The sequence below is a fragment of the Hylobates moloch genome, unplaced genomic scaffold (assembly GCF_009828535.3).
Source record: "Hylobates moloch isolate HMO894 unplaced genomic scaffold, HMol_V3 SCAFFOLD_8, whole genome shotgun sequence".
Taxonomy (NCBI): domain Eukaryota; kingdom Metazoa; phylum Chordata; class Mammalia; order Primates; family Hylobatidae; genus Hylobates; species Hylobates moloch.
The window spans coordinates 35268780-35283926 of record NW_026652283.1 but is presented as its reverse complement, the minus strand read 5'-3'; the positions used below and the strand labels follow the sequence as shown (position 1 = coordinate 35283926).

Sequence of the window (15147 nt, the reverse complement as noted above, 5' to 3'; positions counted from 1 at the left end):
TTTTCTTTTTATCACTTCAGCAGTTTTATTATGATGTTCCTTGGTGTCACTTTCTGTATATTATGCTCGGATTTATAGATTTCATCAAATTTGGAAAGCTTTTAGCTATAGTTTCTTCAAATATTTTTTTATGTTCCCTTCCTCCCCACATCTCTTTTGCCTCTAGAGCTCCAATTTCATGAATATTAGATTGCTTGATATTGTCCCACAGGTCACTGATGCTCTGTTCATTTGTATTCAGTCTCCTGTGTCTCTGTGCCTCATTTTGGATAATTTCTAATTCTGTGTCTTCAAGTTCACTGATCTTTACTTCTGAAGTTTACAATCTGTTGTTAATCTCATCCAGTCTATTTTTGGTTTCAGATGTTGTATTCTTAGTCTCTAAAAGTTTAATTTATGTCTTTTTTACACTTTCCCTTTCTCTTGTCCTCATGTTCATGTTTTCCTCCACTTCTTGAACATGTGGAACATATTTAGTAAAAGTATTTTAATATACTTGTTTGCTAGTTCTTTCATCCATATCATTTCTACACTTGATCTTAGCCAAAAGGCCGAGAAGCGATCATCCATATCATTTCTGAGTACGTTTTTACTTATTTATTTTTTCTTCTGGCTAAAAGTCTGATCTTCCCAGTTCTTTGCATGCCTGGTAATTTTTTATGGGGGACTAGGTATTGTTAATTTTATATTCTTGATTATTAAATTTCATTATATTTCTTTAATTAGTGTTGGCTTTTATTTTGGATGCAGTTATGTTACCTAGGATTACTTTGATCCTTTCAAACATTACTTCTAAGCTTTATTATGGTGGGTCCAGAGCAGCCGTTGGTCTAGAACCAATTTAGCCCTCACTACTTTGGCAATATTCTTCTGGGGGTTGTATCTAATTCCTTGTCTATTACAAGGTCTTTCTACTCGGATAGATACGAACACAAACTATTTACAGCCCTGTAAGAACTCTGGGAATGGTTCTGCCTGCTCCCTTCCAGTAGTCTTGAGTAGTTTCCTCTCATGCATGTGCAGACCAGTACTTAGTCAAAGACTCTAGGCAGGCCTGTCGGTAGAACTCCAGAGTGTTCTGTCTATCTCCAGTTCTCTGTCCCACAAATTCTAGTCACTTTTTCCTCCTGGATGTCTAATCTCAGTCACTTCGACTCAGTGAGATCCATTCCCCTTCCCTGTACTGCATCCAGGAACTGTCTGTAGGCAGTAAACTGGTACACTCGTAGGGCTCACTTTGTTTGTGTCCCTTTTCTTAGCTATCACAGGCCTGTGTTGCCTGTCAGCCAATGTCTGAAAACCATTTCTTTCTATATTTAGTCCAATTTTTTTAGTTGCTTAAGGCAGGAGAGTAAATCTGGTCCCTGTTGCTTTAACTTCTAAATAGAAGTCTCAAACTTATTTTTTAGAGAACTTACATGTTGACTACTAGTAGATTCCTTTCTTTAAAGAAATTCTGTCATTTAAAATATGGCTTGTGAATAGTTAAAAAGTAGATCTGCATTTAAAGTAACAAAATTCTATATGATAAATTAAAAATAGGATTTAGGAGATTTAGATCTTCCCCACCTTGCTATCTAGCATACAATTAGAGAGTAATTCATTGCTATTAGAATGGCAGAGGGTTGAAAAGGAATTTCAAAATAAGGCTAAGGCAGACCAGAGTGTGATTTACTGCAGAGCCATGGTTGTACAGAGCTGTAACCAGTTACTGAATCTTGGCTATAAACCCTTTAACTGCCCTACTGTCTATTTAAATTCTTTGTCAGTGGGCTTCAGTGTTAAATGTTTTCTTTGATAAACATCCCAATATTCAAACAAGGAATAAAACATTCAGAACCATTGAGATAAAGATCAAAACAATAGTGAGAACATCTGACAAATGCTAACTTTTTAAACTGTAGAAGCCTCCACTAACTACAGACTGTCTGACCCCAGAATTAGGATTTTTCTCCCTGTCCTTGCTGGCCACACTGAAAATAAGTGAGGCTAATTACAATAATCTATCCTGGGGCAGGTTATTTGGGGCAATAAATCAACCTCAGCTGTTAACCTTTTGTGTGTGTGTGTGTGTGTGTGTGTGTGTGTGTGTGTGTGTGTGTGTGGTGTGTGTGTGTGTGTGTGTGTGTGTGTGTGTGTGTGTGTGTGTGTGACAGAATACATATGTAAACATGATGCATGGTCACTTATTTAGTATCTTATATATGCCAGGCATTTTAATCTTCATAACAGCCCTGCCAACTCAGTTTTTAGATATACATTTAAGGGATTTAATGAAAAAGCTGAGATCTAGAGATACTAAATGATGAGTTCAAGTTTTTCCATTATATTATGCTGTTTCTCACAATGCCATGCTGTATTACCCTCAGTAGCACCATAATTCAGTTGTCAGTAGACCACAAACACAACATTGGGTCATCCGTCTTGCAGTCATGTACTCTGGGCCACAGGAGGCATTGGAAGACAGAGTTTGATGGATAATTACAGCTTTTTTCATTAGGAAAATAATTTGAAGTTCATGGTTTACATACAGTGGATCAAAACAACAATAAAGCAGTGAATACACTTTGTTATTATCTATATAGACCAGTTTTACTGAAAAAGACTGATACATCCCCAATACCATACCACCTGCTGCTCAAAGACAAGCCTTTTAGTTTGAGGTTGTAGTCACTATTGACAAAGTCTGACTGTGTTTGCAAGTGTCTTTTAAACTTACAGTCTTCATAAAGAGCCTTCACTTTTGAGATTGTTGCCATTGAATGATTTTTCTGTGACTGTTTACTAGCTGGGCCTGAATAATCTCCTGCACCAGCCACTTAGCCTGCGGTCTCCTTTATTTCATTCATCATGAGGAAGCCACCTCAGGCTCCCATTGTCATTTCTCTCTGCCTATATGTCAGTGTTCAGTGTCAGTGGACTGGCTATATTTCAAGACTTCAGTGTTAGATAGTAGCCCTAATAAATGCTTGTCCATTTAGCAACAGTAGTTATCCAATTATTTCTGTTGTCGTGGTACCGACAACCTTGGTTATAACTACTTAAAAGCCCAGGCCCGGCGCGGTGGCTCACACCTGTAATCCAAGCACTTTGGGAGGCCGAGGTGGGGGGATCATCTGAGGTCAGGAGTTCGAGACCAGCCTGGCCAATGTGGTAAAACCCCATTTCTACCAAAAATACAAAAATTAGCCAAGTGTGGTGGCACATGCCTATAATCCTAGCTACTTGGGGGGCTGAGGCAGGAGAATCACTTGAACTCTGGAGGCAGAGGCTGCAGTGAGCTGAGATTGTGCCACTGCACTCCAGCCTGGGCGACAAGAGCAAGACTCCATCTCAAAACAAACCAAAACAAAAAACAAGTCCATATGTAAGGTCCCTGATGATAACCCTGAGTTTCCTATAAAGACAAAGATGCTACCAGCCTTTACTTTGGCTTGTGACTAATTGGGCATTAGTGCCTTACTTTTGAAATCTATGTCAAGCTTTTAATTCTGTTTCTGAATTTTTCAATGACCATGCTATCCTTCAATTACAAGATTTATGCTCCTGATGCATCATCAATACTCTTTCAAGTTTTGTTTTCTAGTATTAGAGATAAGTTGCACTGAACTTGAGTATTTGCCACTTATTAGGGTAGGGGCTGGATAGGATGCATATATCTGGCACTGTATTAGTAAGGGTTTTTTTTCACTGTGAAGTGTGCTGGCCTGTACAAGGATTAAATCTATAACTTTGGTTTTATTAGGGCAATCAGTGATCATGCTTTCTGTATACAGAATGAGGATTCAAGATTCAGGTATTGTTTATTTATTCCTTTTCACCAAAATTTAGGGTAAAGCTGGTGGTAATTGAATAGAAAAGGAAAAGTAATGTTTAGTGTTTGAATGCGTGCATGTGTGTGTGTGTACAGTAACACTTTGATTTTTAAGTTATCATATAATTAATAGTTAAGAGAAAGGCTCCAGGGACAGTCTAACTAGAATTCTGGCTCTTCCAGTTACTAATTATAATTGTAACCCTGGTCAAGTTACTTAACCTCTCTGTGTTAATATATCTTGTGACCTTGATCAATTTACTTTAGTTCTAATAGATTTTTTGTGGATTCCTTAGGATTTTTTACAAACACAATTATGTTGTTTGCAAATACAATTTTACTTCTTCCTTTCCAATCTTTAAACCTTTTTTTACCTGCCTTATTGCACTGCCTAGTACCTCCAGTATGATATTGAATAGACAGTTGAATGGCCATTCTCAATCTTAGGGGGAAAGCATTCAATCTTTCCCTTAATAAATATGACATTAGCTCTAGGTTTTTGTTAGATGTCCTTTAAGAAATTGAGGAAGTTTTCTTCTATTCCTGGTTTGTTGTGAATTGTTATGATGGTTGAGTATTGAATTTTGTCAGATGATTTTCCTTTGTCTATAAAGATGATCAGGCCGGGCATGAATGGCTCACACCTGTAATCCCAGCACTTTGGGAGGCCAAGGCAGGCGGATCATGAGGACAGGAGATGGAGACCATCCTGGCCAACATGGTGAAACCCCACCTCTCCTAAAATACAAAAAAATTAGCTGGGCGTGGTGGCGTGCGCCTGTAATCCCAGCTACTCGGGAGGCTGAGGCAGGGGAATCGCTGGAACCTAGGAGGCAGAAGTCACAGTGAGCCGAGATCATGCCACTGCACTCTAGCCTGGTGACAGAGCAAGACTCCATCTCAAAATAAATAAATAAATAAATAAAATAAAAAGAAAAGATGATCATATGATCACTTTATTAATACGCTGATTTACATTGCTAGATTTTTTTATGTTAAATTTTGCCTTAATATAATAACAACAACAACAACAAAAAAACAGAGATGTCCCAGTATGTTTTTCTGTGCATTTTTGGGGAACTAGCAGTGTCTTAAGGTAGTTTAGAATCTCTAGGTTTATTCTCTAGTTGTCTCTCAATTTAAAGACTATATGTTAACGATATAATAATCAACAGCAATATTTCTTCTGGGAGAGAACAAATGATTATATTGAGATTTCTTGGTTAGTGATTTAAGTATATTTTAGTGAAAGATAAACCAGTACAAGGAGAATATCATATTTATACTAGCTTTCAGATTATTTATTTCTCCCATAATTCACAGAAAAATAATTTTAATTCTTTTGAGAACTTCGTTTTTAAAGAAATGAATATACTGGGTAATGAAGCTGGCTGGCTAAATAAGACATATAATTATCAAAATGTAATTCATTCTATATTTAGAAATTATTTTGGACTAGTAATCATAATAAACGGAAGTCTCCAGGTGAAGAAAGACTTGGTTCTTCATTGGGTGATAAATAAAACAAGGACCCCCATAGTTAGTGCCTTGATTTATCATGCTTGCTATTTAACTGTGACCATAATATGATGTTTGTTCTCTTTATATAAAGGAAGGTTTTTGTTGTTACTGAGTATTTCCAGTCCTGTTTAATTATAAAAATGGCTACTATTTTTGTAAAGAAGGTATTTTAAAATCAATGCTTAAATGTAGTAAAAATGATTCATTCCCCCAATGCCAGTTCCAGTCCTACAAATGGAAATAGCACTGAGGAGGACATCAGCTGATTTAATCTTCCATTAAGGTTTTATTTGCATAACCCTTGATCCCTAAAGGCTTAGTCTGCCCATTGCCTCAACAAACCCTTTGTACAAATAAAATTGAATCAAGCAGATGAGTGAGTAAGTGTGTCTGGATAGCAGCCCTGGAATATCGCTACCCTTCTCATGTGCAAAGCTACATTTCCCAGCCCTTTCTGCATACACACAGGCTGTGGGGTCAAACCCGATTAGGTGCTCTCATCAACTCTTTTACAGGATTGGCCTTTTCAGCTTCGAGAAGCAGCATGACCTGTTCCATTCAGCGGCTGTTCTTAGCCCATTCTTTAGCTCTGTCTGTTACGTTCCCATGGAGTGAGGCTCTGGCTTCTCCTGCACATGCTCCCTGAGAGAGTCATTCACAAAGACAGTCTGCTCTCCAAGGAAAAGCAGCAAAGCCAGCTGAGGAAAGAGATGATGGATCATGCCAACCAGAGGGGAAGAGTAAGGCATATTAAAAATGACATCAGTGCAGTAACCCCACAGGGATTAATACAAATTGAACTGGTATGTTTTTCCTGGAAATTCCAGCTCATTCCAGGCATTCATTTTTTCCATAAGGGAGTGGGGGCAGGTTTGATTCTCTCCATGTGACAAGCAATTCAGCAGCAGAGGCAATTAAGCCTTATTGACCGGCATTATACAAAACTACTAAATATTCAACAAACAGACCTTCCAGGGAAAATACATGAGGTCATTATAGTAATAGTTTCCCCTTTGGGTATTCTTTCAAAATATTTTTATTTAGTTTGAGTGTGAGAGATAATATAACGCCAATAAGGATAGTTTAAAATGGTAGAAAACAATCATGTTTTAAGTATGTGACATTCTGTTAGCATTATGTGAATAAATTTCTGTCTCTTTGCAGTCAGTTCAGTTCACCAAATATATATTATGAGCCACCTACCCAATGATGGATGAATGTTACTCTTCTAGGTGGCCAAAAACCTATGTATGGACCAAGTGGGACAGACTATAGAATTGGAAGAATGTGGACTTCTCTGCTAACCAGTGATAGACAGATTGGGCCTGGAAAGGGCTGGTCTGAGGTGGCCTATTAGATATATAGGAACTCTAGTTTATTTTTTAATCATGAATGTTGTTTTTATTACAAAAGTATATATTTTCATTATAGAAGATTTGGGGGAGAGGAATAAGCACAGTCAAGAAAAAAAACCTGTTATCCTAGCACCCCGAAGTAATGCTGTTAATGTTTTGTTTTATATCCTTCTAGTTTTTTAAGTTTATGAGTGCATACATTTTCTTGTTTTAAAAAATATCTTGTTACACACTCTTTCTTAAACTGATTTTATCACCTATGAACCTTTTTGTGTCATTAAATATGATATTCTATTATATGAAAGTACAATTACTAATCCTTACAAATGGGATTTTAAATCTTTAATTTCCCCTCTTGTAATGACCATTCAGGTAGCTAAATCTTTGTGAACCCCTGGGATTATTTTAAAGATAAATTCATAAACATGGAATTACTGGGTTAAAACCTATATAAAATACTATGGCTCTAGATGTATATTTTTTAAATATACCCCAATTTATATGTCTTTCAGCAGTGAGTATATGAGAAAATTTGACTTCTAAGCTACTCATGATTGAACAGTATCAAACTCTATATTTGTATTTACTTGTATATTCTTGCACTGTGATGAAATTCTCAAGCTTGATGTAAAGTAGTTCTCATTGTTCTCAGTATTCAACTAGTGGTCTACAACAAGTAGGTGGGAGATGGGGAAAGAGATGAATTCCTGAGAGTCTGATTCTCTCCTGGGGCTCTCAAGCCCTGGGATGGTAACAAGGAAATCAAGAAGACTGGCATTTTATCTTTTTGTCCTAGGTCCTAGAGAAAGGATGAGAGATATACTTAAAACCTACTAAAAACAGGCCAGGCGCAGTGGCTCATGCCTGTAATCCCAGCACTTGTGGAGGCTGAGGCAGGTGGATGACAAGGTCAGGAGTTCGAGACCAGCCTGGCCAACATGGTGAAACCCCGTCTCTACTAAAAATACAAAAAAATATTAGCCAGGTATGGTGGTGCATGCCTGTAGTCCCAGCTACTCAGGAGGCTGAGGCAAGAGAATCGCTTGAACCTGGGAGGCGGAGATTGCAGTGAGCCGAGATCATCCCACTGCGCTCCAGCCTGGGCGACAGAGCAAGACTTCATCTCAAAACAAAAACAAACAAAAACAAAACAAAAAAAACCTACTAAAAACAGAAAGGGTATCTAATCTTCAAGAGCTTACTGTCTAGTCAGGAGAAAGAACATACATCCATGTGAAGCAAACTAGTGCAAATAAATTCATACAATTCAAACTATTTTCTTATTGGTTAATGATTTAAATATGTTATTCTTTTTGCTTGTAAACAGATTCTGACGTGATGTGACAAAAATAGACTAACTGATTCACTCCCTCTCCAGCTTTCCATCACACTTAATCCAGAAACTTTACCTTCCAGTAATGGCAAGCTAGGTAATTAGGATGACAAGGACAACTTAAAAAACTGAGAGAAATCTTTTTTTAAATTTTCTTACATGTACTAAAAAGCTGACAAAATAATAAAATAGGGTTGGGCCAAAATCTAGGGTAAAACAAGAACACACAGAGGTAAACCCACCATTCAAAGCCTCTTTCTCCCCCCTCACACCTTGTTTGTGCTCTGGACCTACATGATCAGACACAGGCCAGAAACCTGACCACAGGTATCAGGAATGCCAGCTCCTGAGAAAGCTAACCTGATGACTACATTGTTTTTAACTTCACCTATTTCTATGAAACACATTGATCGTACCATTTTTTTAAAGTGTTGAGGTTATTTAGGTATATAAATTTGCTTCAATTGTTTTTAAATAAAAATACTCTGTCTTAGAATAATGCTTTTTTTTTTTTTTTTTTTGAGACGGAGTCTTTCTCTGTCCCCCAGGCTGGAGTGCAGTGGCGCGATCTCGGCTCACTGCAAGCTCCGCCTCCCGAGTTCACACCATTCTCCTGCCTCAGCCTCCCGAGTAGCTGGGACTACAGGCGCCCGCCACCTCGCCCGGCTAATTTTTTGTATTTTTAGTAGAGACGGGTTTTCACCGTGTTACCCAGAATGGTCTCGATCTCCTGACCTCGTGATCCGCCCGCCTCGGCCTCCCAAAGTGCTGGGATTACAGGCTTGAGCCACCGCACCCGTCCAGAATAATGCATTTTAAAAATACCCGTCTTTCTCTGAAGGCATTTACTAGTCTGAATGAAATATCTGTGTAGTCAGGCTGAGTTTTTGGTAGTCTTATAGGGGAAGGAAGAAAGAAATCAAAACGGAGAGCCTGCCCAGGGTAAGAAATCTGATAAACCACCTCCCTGTTTAATCCAGGAATCTCAAGCGCTCCACCTTCAAAGTAAGAGTGAACTAGAAGTAAACCATTACTGGGGCAGCTCAAGTTTGTGTCACTCAGGTAGTCCAGGGAACCTCAAACTTTTGACATAGATAGACTAGGATGGTTCCATACTAGTAGTGTCTTCTGGTGCTTGACAGAAGCAACGAAAAATCATTTCTGGAGAATGGTGCTATTATCTTAGGACATTTATTAACCTTGAAAATATTTATTTTCTAGTATAATGACCAACAGTCAAAGATAACACTTTCACAAAATAACAAGATACCCTGAGTAGTAAACAGCAGAAACAACATAGAATCCCACAGAAACTTCAGAAACTGCAATCATGAGACAGACTGTAAAGTGACTATCCTGACTATGTATAAAGAGATTTTTTAATGAGCTTGAAAATATCTGCAAGAAGGGAATCTATAAAAAGTATTGTAACAGATTGTTTTAAAACTAAATAGAACTTACAAAAGTGAAAAATATAACAATCAAAATTATGAACTCAGTGAACATATTAATCAGTAGATCATACGCAGCTGAGGTCAGAACTGAACGATGAGTCTGAAGAAATCATCCAGAGTGTAGCAGAGAAGAGAAAATGATAGATCATATGCAAGATAGGGTAAGAGACATGGAGGTCAGAATAAGAATACCTACTAACATACTCTTATGAAAGTCCCAGAAGATAAGGAAAGAGAGTTTTGGGACAGAGGCATATTGGAAGAGATGGTAGCAGAGAATTTTCCTTAATTGATATAAAACACCAATTCCACAGATTAAAGAAGCCTAACAAATTTATTCTTCTGACAAGTAGACCCAGGCAGAAGGAAAATTTATCTCAGATGGGTATCCCAGAAGGAAAATTAAAGGCATTTTGAGGCAAACAAAAACAGAGAGTTTGCCTCTATTACATCAAATGTAAATGGACTAAATGTTCCAATTAAAAGACAAAGATTGTCATACTGGATAAAATAATACTATAACTCTCTGCTGTTTACAGAAGACACAACTAAAATATGTCAGTAAGTTTTCAACTGTGGGTGATTTTGCCCTCAAGAAGATATTTAAGTGTCTGGACTTATTTTTCGTTGTCATAACCTGGGCAAGTGCCATTGTAAACTACAATGCATAGAACTGCACCCCCCCACACACACACAAGAAATTACCTGGTCCCAATATCGTGGTTGGAGAAACCCTGATATAAGTAAACAGAAAAGTTAAAAATGAAAAGATAATAAAGATAATATATACCAAAAGTAAGCCCAATTGCTACATTAATTATAGACAAAATTATAATGAGTCAGAAAATACTTCTAGAAATAAAAGGGATTACTTCAAAATAATAAGTGTCCGTTTACCAGGAAAATCTAAGAATATTAAATTTATATTCATCAAATAAAATGGCCTCAAAATACTTAAAGCAAAAATTCCACAACTCTAAGGAAAAAGACAAATTCATTATCAAGGTGTTTTATATTTACATTCTTCTCTCAGCATTTGATATAAAAAGCAGGCAAAAAGCCCCAGTAAGAATATATAAGATTTGAATAACACAAGTGTCAAATTTCACTGAGGGACATATATATAACACTGTAATTAACAACTGCAGAATATGGAACATTTATAAAAGTTGACTCTATACTGGATCACAGAGCTAGTGTCAACAATTTCATAGGATTAAAACCACACATAATTATGCTGTCTGACCACAGTGTATTGTTAGCATTCAATAAGAAAAAGATGACTGGAAATACCAATATTTGGAAGTTAAGCCGTACATTTATATATAATCCATCACAGTAGAAATTAGAAAATATTCCTGACTGATAATGAAAAATATTATATATAAACTTTTCAGTAAATAAAGCTGAGTTTAGAGGAAAATTTATGGCTTTAAATTCATCTATCTCAAGAAGTTAGGGGAAAAAACAATAAATTAAATCTGAAGAAAGTAGAAGGAAAGAAATAATAAAGACAAGAACAGGAATTAATGAAATAGAAAACATTTAATAGAGAGCATATGCAAAGCCAAAAGGTGATTCTTTTTAAAGACTGGTAAGACTACTGCCGTGTGCAGTGGTTCATGCCTGTAATCCCAGCACTTTGGGAAGCTGAGGCAGGTGGATCACTTGAGGCTAGGAGTTCGAGACCTACCTGGCCAACATGACGAAACCCCATCTCTACTAAAAATACAAAAATTAGCCAGGCGTGGTGGTGCGCACCTGCAGTCCCAGCTACTTGGGAGGCTGAGGCACAAGAATTGCTTGAACCCAGGAGGTGGAGGTTGCAGCGAGCCAAGATTGCGCCGCTGCACTCCAGCCTGGGCAACACAGAACGAGACTCTGTCTCCAAAAAAGAAAAAAAAAAAGAAAGACTACAAATCCTTATAAAGACTGATTGAGGAGAAAAAAAGAAAGACACAGATAACCAAAATCCGGAATGAAAAGGAAGACATCACTGCAGATCCTAGAGATATTATAAAGAATACTTTTTTAAATAAATGAACTCCAACTTCTTACTCTGGGTAAACAAAGCCCTGTCTCATCTAATTCGTACATTCATCTCATTTTATACAGTTTTCTCTCTTGTCTACTGTGCAGCCATTAAACATGCCAAGTTTGTTTCTCTCATAGGGTCTTCATTACCAACTACTGCAAAGTAATGCAATGACTGTCTCCTTGTCTCAGATTTAAATATAACCTCCTCAGAAAGGCCTTTCCTGACCACTCAATCTAAGAGAGCAACCTGTTATTCTTCATGTCATTCAATTTTAATTCCTTAATTAGCTCATGCTATTTACTTCGTAATTGTTTGCTCCCCACTCCAGACATAAAACACATCAGAATAGGATCCTTATCTTGTTCATCACTCTATCCCAGAGTGCTTGATGAATATTTGTTGGTTGAAGTACCGTCTTCTGATTCAGTCACAGAGAGGTGGGCCATGAGGGAAATAAGGAAAAAAGTAGAAACAAGAAATAAAGAAAAATCAGAAACAATTTAAGACCCTATTGTGTGCAAAAGTGAAGTGGAAAGAAGAGACAAGAAAACACATAAAGGGGTTAAAAGAAAGAGAGGAAAATAATTAGATAGTATTGCTGTTGTGTTTTGGAAAAACTCTTAATTAGAAGGAAAGAAACTAACTTTATTAAGCTACCTCTATGTAGGAAAGCTAAATTACCAGATGATGTGGGGGGGGGGGGGTTGAAATATTTTATTTCAACTTACAGTCATCACCAAAATTATTTTCCTCATTTTCAACCTTTTCCTAGGAAGAAAAGAAAGTGAGTTATTTTATTCTATAGAAGGAAAAGCAAAAGCCTATTTGTTTTAATCAAGTAAAATTGTCAAGTATGACTGGCAGTGCCATTCACTGAGAAGGAATATTAGAAGAAGTGTTCTGCAGGGAAATCATGAGTTTCAATTTTAACAGGTTAAAATTTAGATATTTTGAAATATCCAAGCAGAGATGTTGACAAGATAATGGGATACATCACTCAAAGGAGAGGTCTGAGCTGGAGATGTATATCTTTGATATATGGATGGTAATTGAAGCCATAGGCATAGATGTGAGTGTCTAGAGAGAAAGAACAGCATATGAAGAAATGGGGTTTCATGGATGTATCTTAAGGAGCTCCAATATTTAATGGTTAGGTGGTAGGAGACAAGCCTTTGAAGGAGACTGAGAAAGAATGGTCAGGAGAATATGGTTTCATGAAAGCCAAGGGAATTTACTGTTTCAAGGAGAAGAATGGTCAGCAGTGTTGAATGCTGCTGAGACACCAAAGAAAATGAGAATTGAAAATGTTTATTACCTTTAGTGACATTGAAGTCTTTGACCTCAGTGAAAGTAATTTTAGCAGAGTGGAGATGGAATCTGAGTCATTTTAACATCCACAGTACCTTTCCGTGGAGTAGATATTTGATATGATTTTTCATTTGCTTTACCATGAAATGTATAATTATGCAGAAGAATGTATAATGTGTATGTAGTAATGGAAGAATAAAGTGAACAACATTTATCCGGAACCCAAGTTAGGAAACAGAACTTTAGAAGATACCCATATGCTCCTCCCTGTTTGCATCTACCTTCTTTATCTGCCCAGGTGTACCACTCTTAAACTGTTGTAATAAGTTTTCCCGTCAGGTGCAGTGGCTTATGCCTGTAATCCCAGCATTTTGGGAGGCTGAGGCGGGTGGATCATGAGGTCAAGAGATCGAAACCATCCTGGCCAACATGGTGAAACCCTGTCTCTACTAAAAATACAAAAATTAGCTGGGCGTGGTGGTGGGTGCCTGTAGTCCCAGCTACTCGGTAGGCCGAGGCAGGAGAATCGCTTGAACCTGGGAGGCAGAAGTTGCAGTGAGCCAAGATGGCGCCACTGCACTCCAGCCTGGCAACAGGGCTAAACTCCATCTCAAAAAAAAAAAAAAGTGGGCCGGACACAGTAGCTCACACCTGTAATCCCAGCACTTTGGGAGGCTGAGGTGGGTGGATCACAAGGTCAGGAGATCAAGACCATCCTGGCTAACACAGTGAAACCCCATCTCTACTAAAAATACAAAAAAAAAATTAGACGGGTGTGGTGGCGGGCGCCTGTAGTCCCAGCTGCTTGGGAGGCTGAGGCAGGAGAACCGCATGAACCCGAGAGACGGAGCTTGCAGTGAGCGGAGATCACACCACTGCACTCCAGCCTGGGCCACAGAGCAAGAATCCATCTCAAAAAAAAAAAAAAAAAAGTTTTCCCTTGCTTTTCTTTTATAGTTTCACAACATATGAGTGATTTCCTGAACAAAAATACTATTATTTTTACAATATACTTTTTTAGTTTTAACTGGTTTTGAACTCTGTATAAACAGAATTATACTGTATTCATTCTGAGGCTTGCTTCTTTTGTTCAACATTATCTTTTTGAGATTTGTCTGTGTTGATACCTGAGATTGTATGTCATTTTCATTGTTGTATAGTATTTCATTGAATTAACATGCCATAATGTATTTTTTTACATTCTGCTTTTGATGGGTATTTGGGTCATTTCCAGTTTTTTGGTTTTTTGCTTTAAAAAGCAATTCCACCATGAGCATCATTATCATGTCACCTTATGAATATGTGCAAGAGTTTTTCTAAGATAGGTGTATAGATAAGAATAGAATTGCTAGGCCATACCGTGTGGGTATGTTCAACTCTATTGTGAGATACCAAACTGTTTTCTAAAGGGATTGAATCATTTTTTTACTCCTACCCATTCCATGTGAACATTACCATTGCTCTATATCCTCCCCAGTGTTTGATATTGTCAGTCTCTAGAATTGTTGCCAATTTCATGAGTATGAAATTTTAACCTATTGTAGTTTTAATTTGCATTTTCTTGATTATTAATAAGGTGAAGTTTTTAAATGTCTGTTGGCCATGTAGTATTTCACAAAAGAGAAAATTCAAGTGTGATGCCCATTTTTCTGTTGTATCTTTTACTTTTGAGTTATAGGTATTTTTTAAATATTTTTGATGCAAATTCTCTTTTTGTTATATGTGATAGAAATTTTTTTTTCTCAGTGTAAGGCTTGTTATTATGCCTTTGATGAACATAAATTTTTTCTTTTAATGTAGTCAAATTTGTCAGTCTTGTTTAAAATATCCTTTCCTACTCTAAAGTCATTATTTTGTCCTACATTTTCTCCTAAAAATCTTGTGTTTTTGTCTATTCCTCTTAAATATTTAGTCTACTTTAACTTGGGGGGTTTTCTGCGAGGTGGGAGATCAATTTCATTTTCCTATGTGGAAGCCTGGTTTTCCCATACTATTTAATGAGATGTCCAGTCCTTCCCTACTGACCGATAAACCCACCTGTCATACAACACGTGTTTGTAAATGTGTGGGTCTATTTTGGGAACCTCTGTTTCGTTCCATTAAGTGGTAAATGTTTAGCAACTAGCTCTTCCTACTCCTTTCCTATACACAAAAAGCCCCGATTTGTAGTATTTGCTGATTTCCATGGTATAAATACTCCCACAATAACCAGTTTCAAGCTTCCAATGTGATATCACTAAATGCAGAGTTGGTAAGAGGTGCTAACAGTTGAGGTGCTAACAGGTCAAGAACAGGGTCTATCCAAGAGATAGTGCTAATGCCAA

The 15147-nt window shown here is 37.3% G+C and overlaps 1 protein-coding gene and 1 pseudogene across 6 annotated transcripts in view; one reads left to right on the top strand and one right to left on the bottom strand.

Annotated features, from left to right (window-relative positions):
- The window catches only part of PHC2 (polyhomeotic homolog 2), a 154945-nt gene that overhangs the window by 57056 nt on the left and 82742 nt on the right, over positions 1-15147 (top strand). The gene's annotated exons all lie outside the window — the stretch shown is intronic.
- Positions 472-563, bottom strand: LOC116474074 (U2 spliceosomal RNA; annotated as a pseudogene).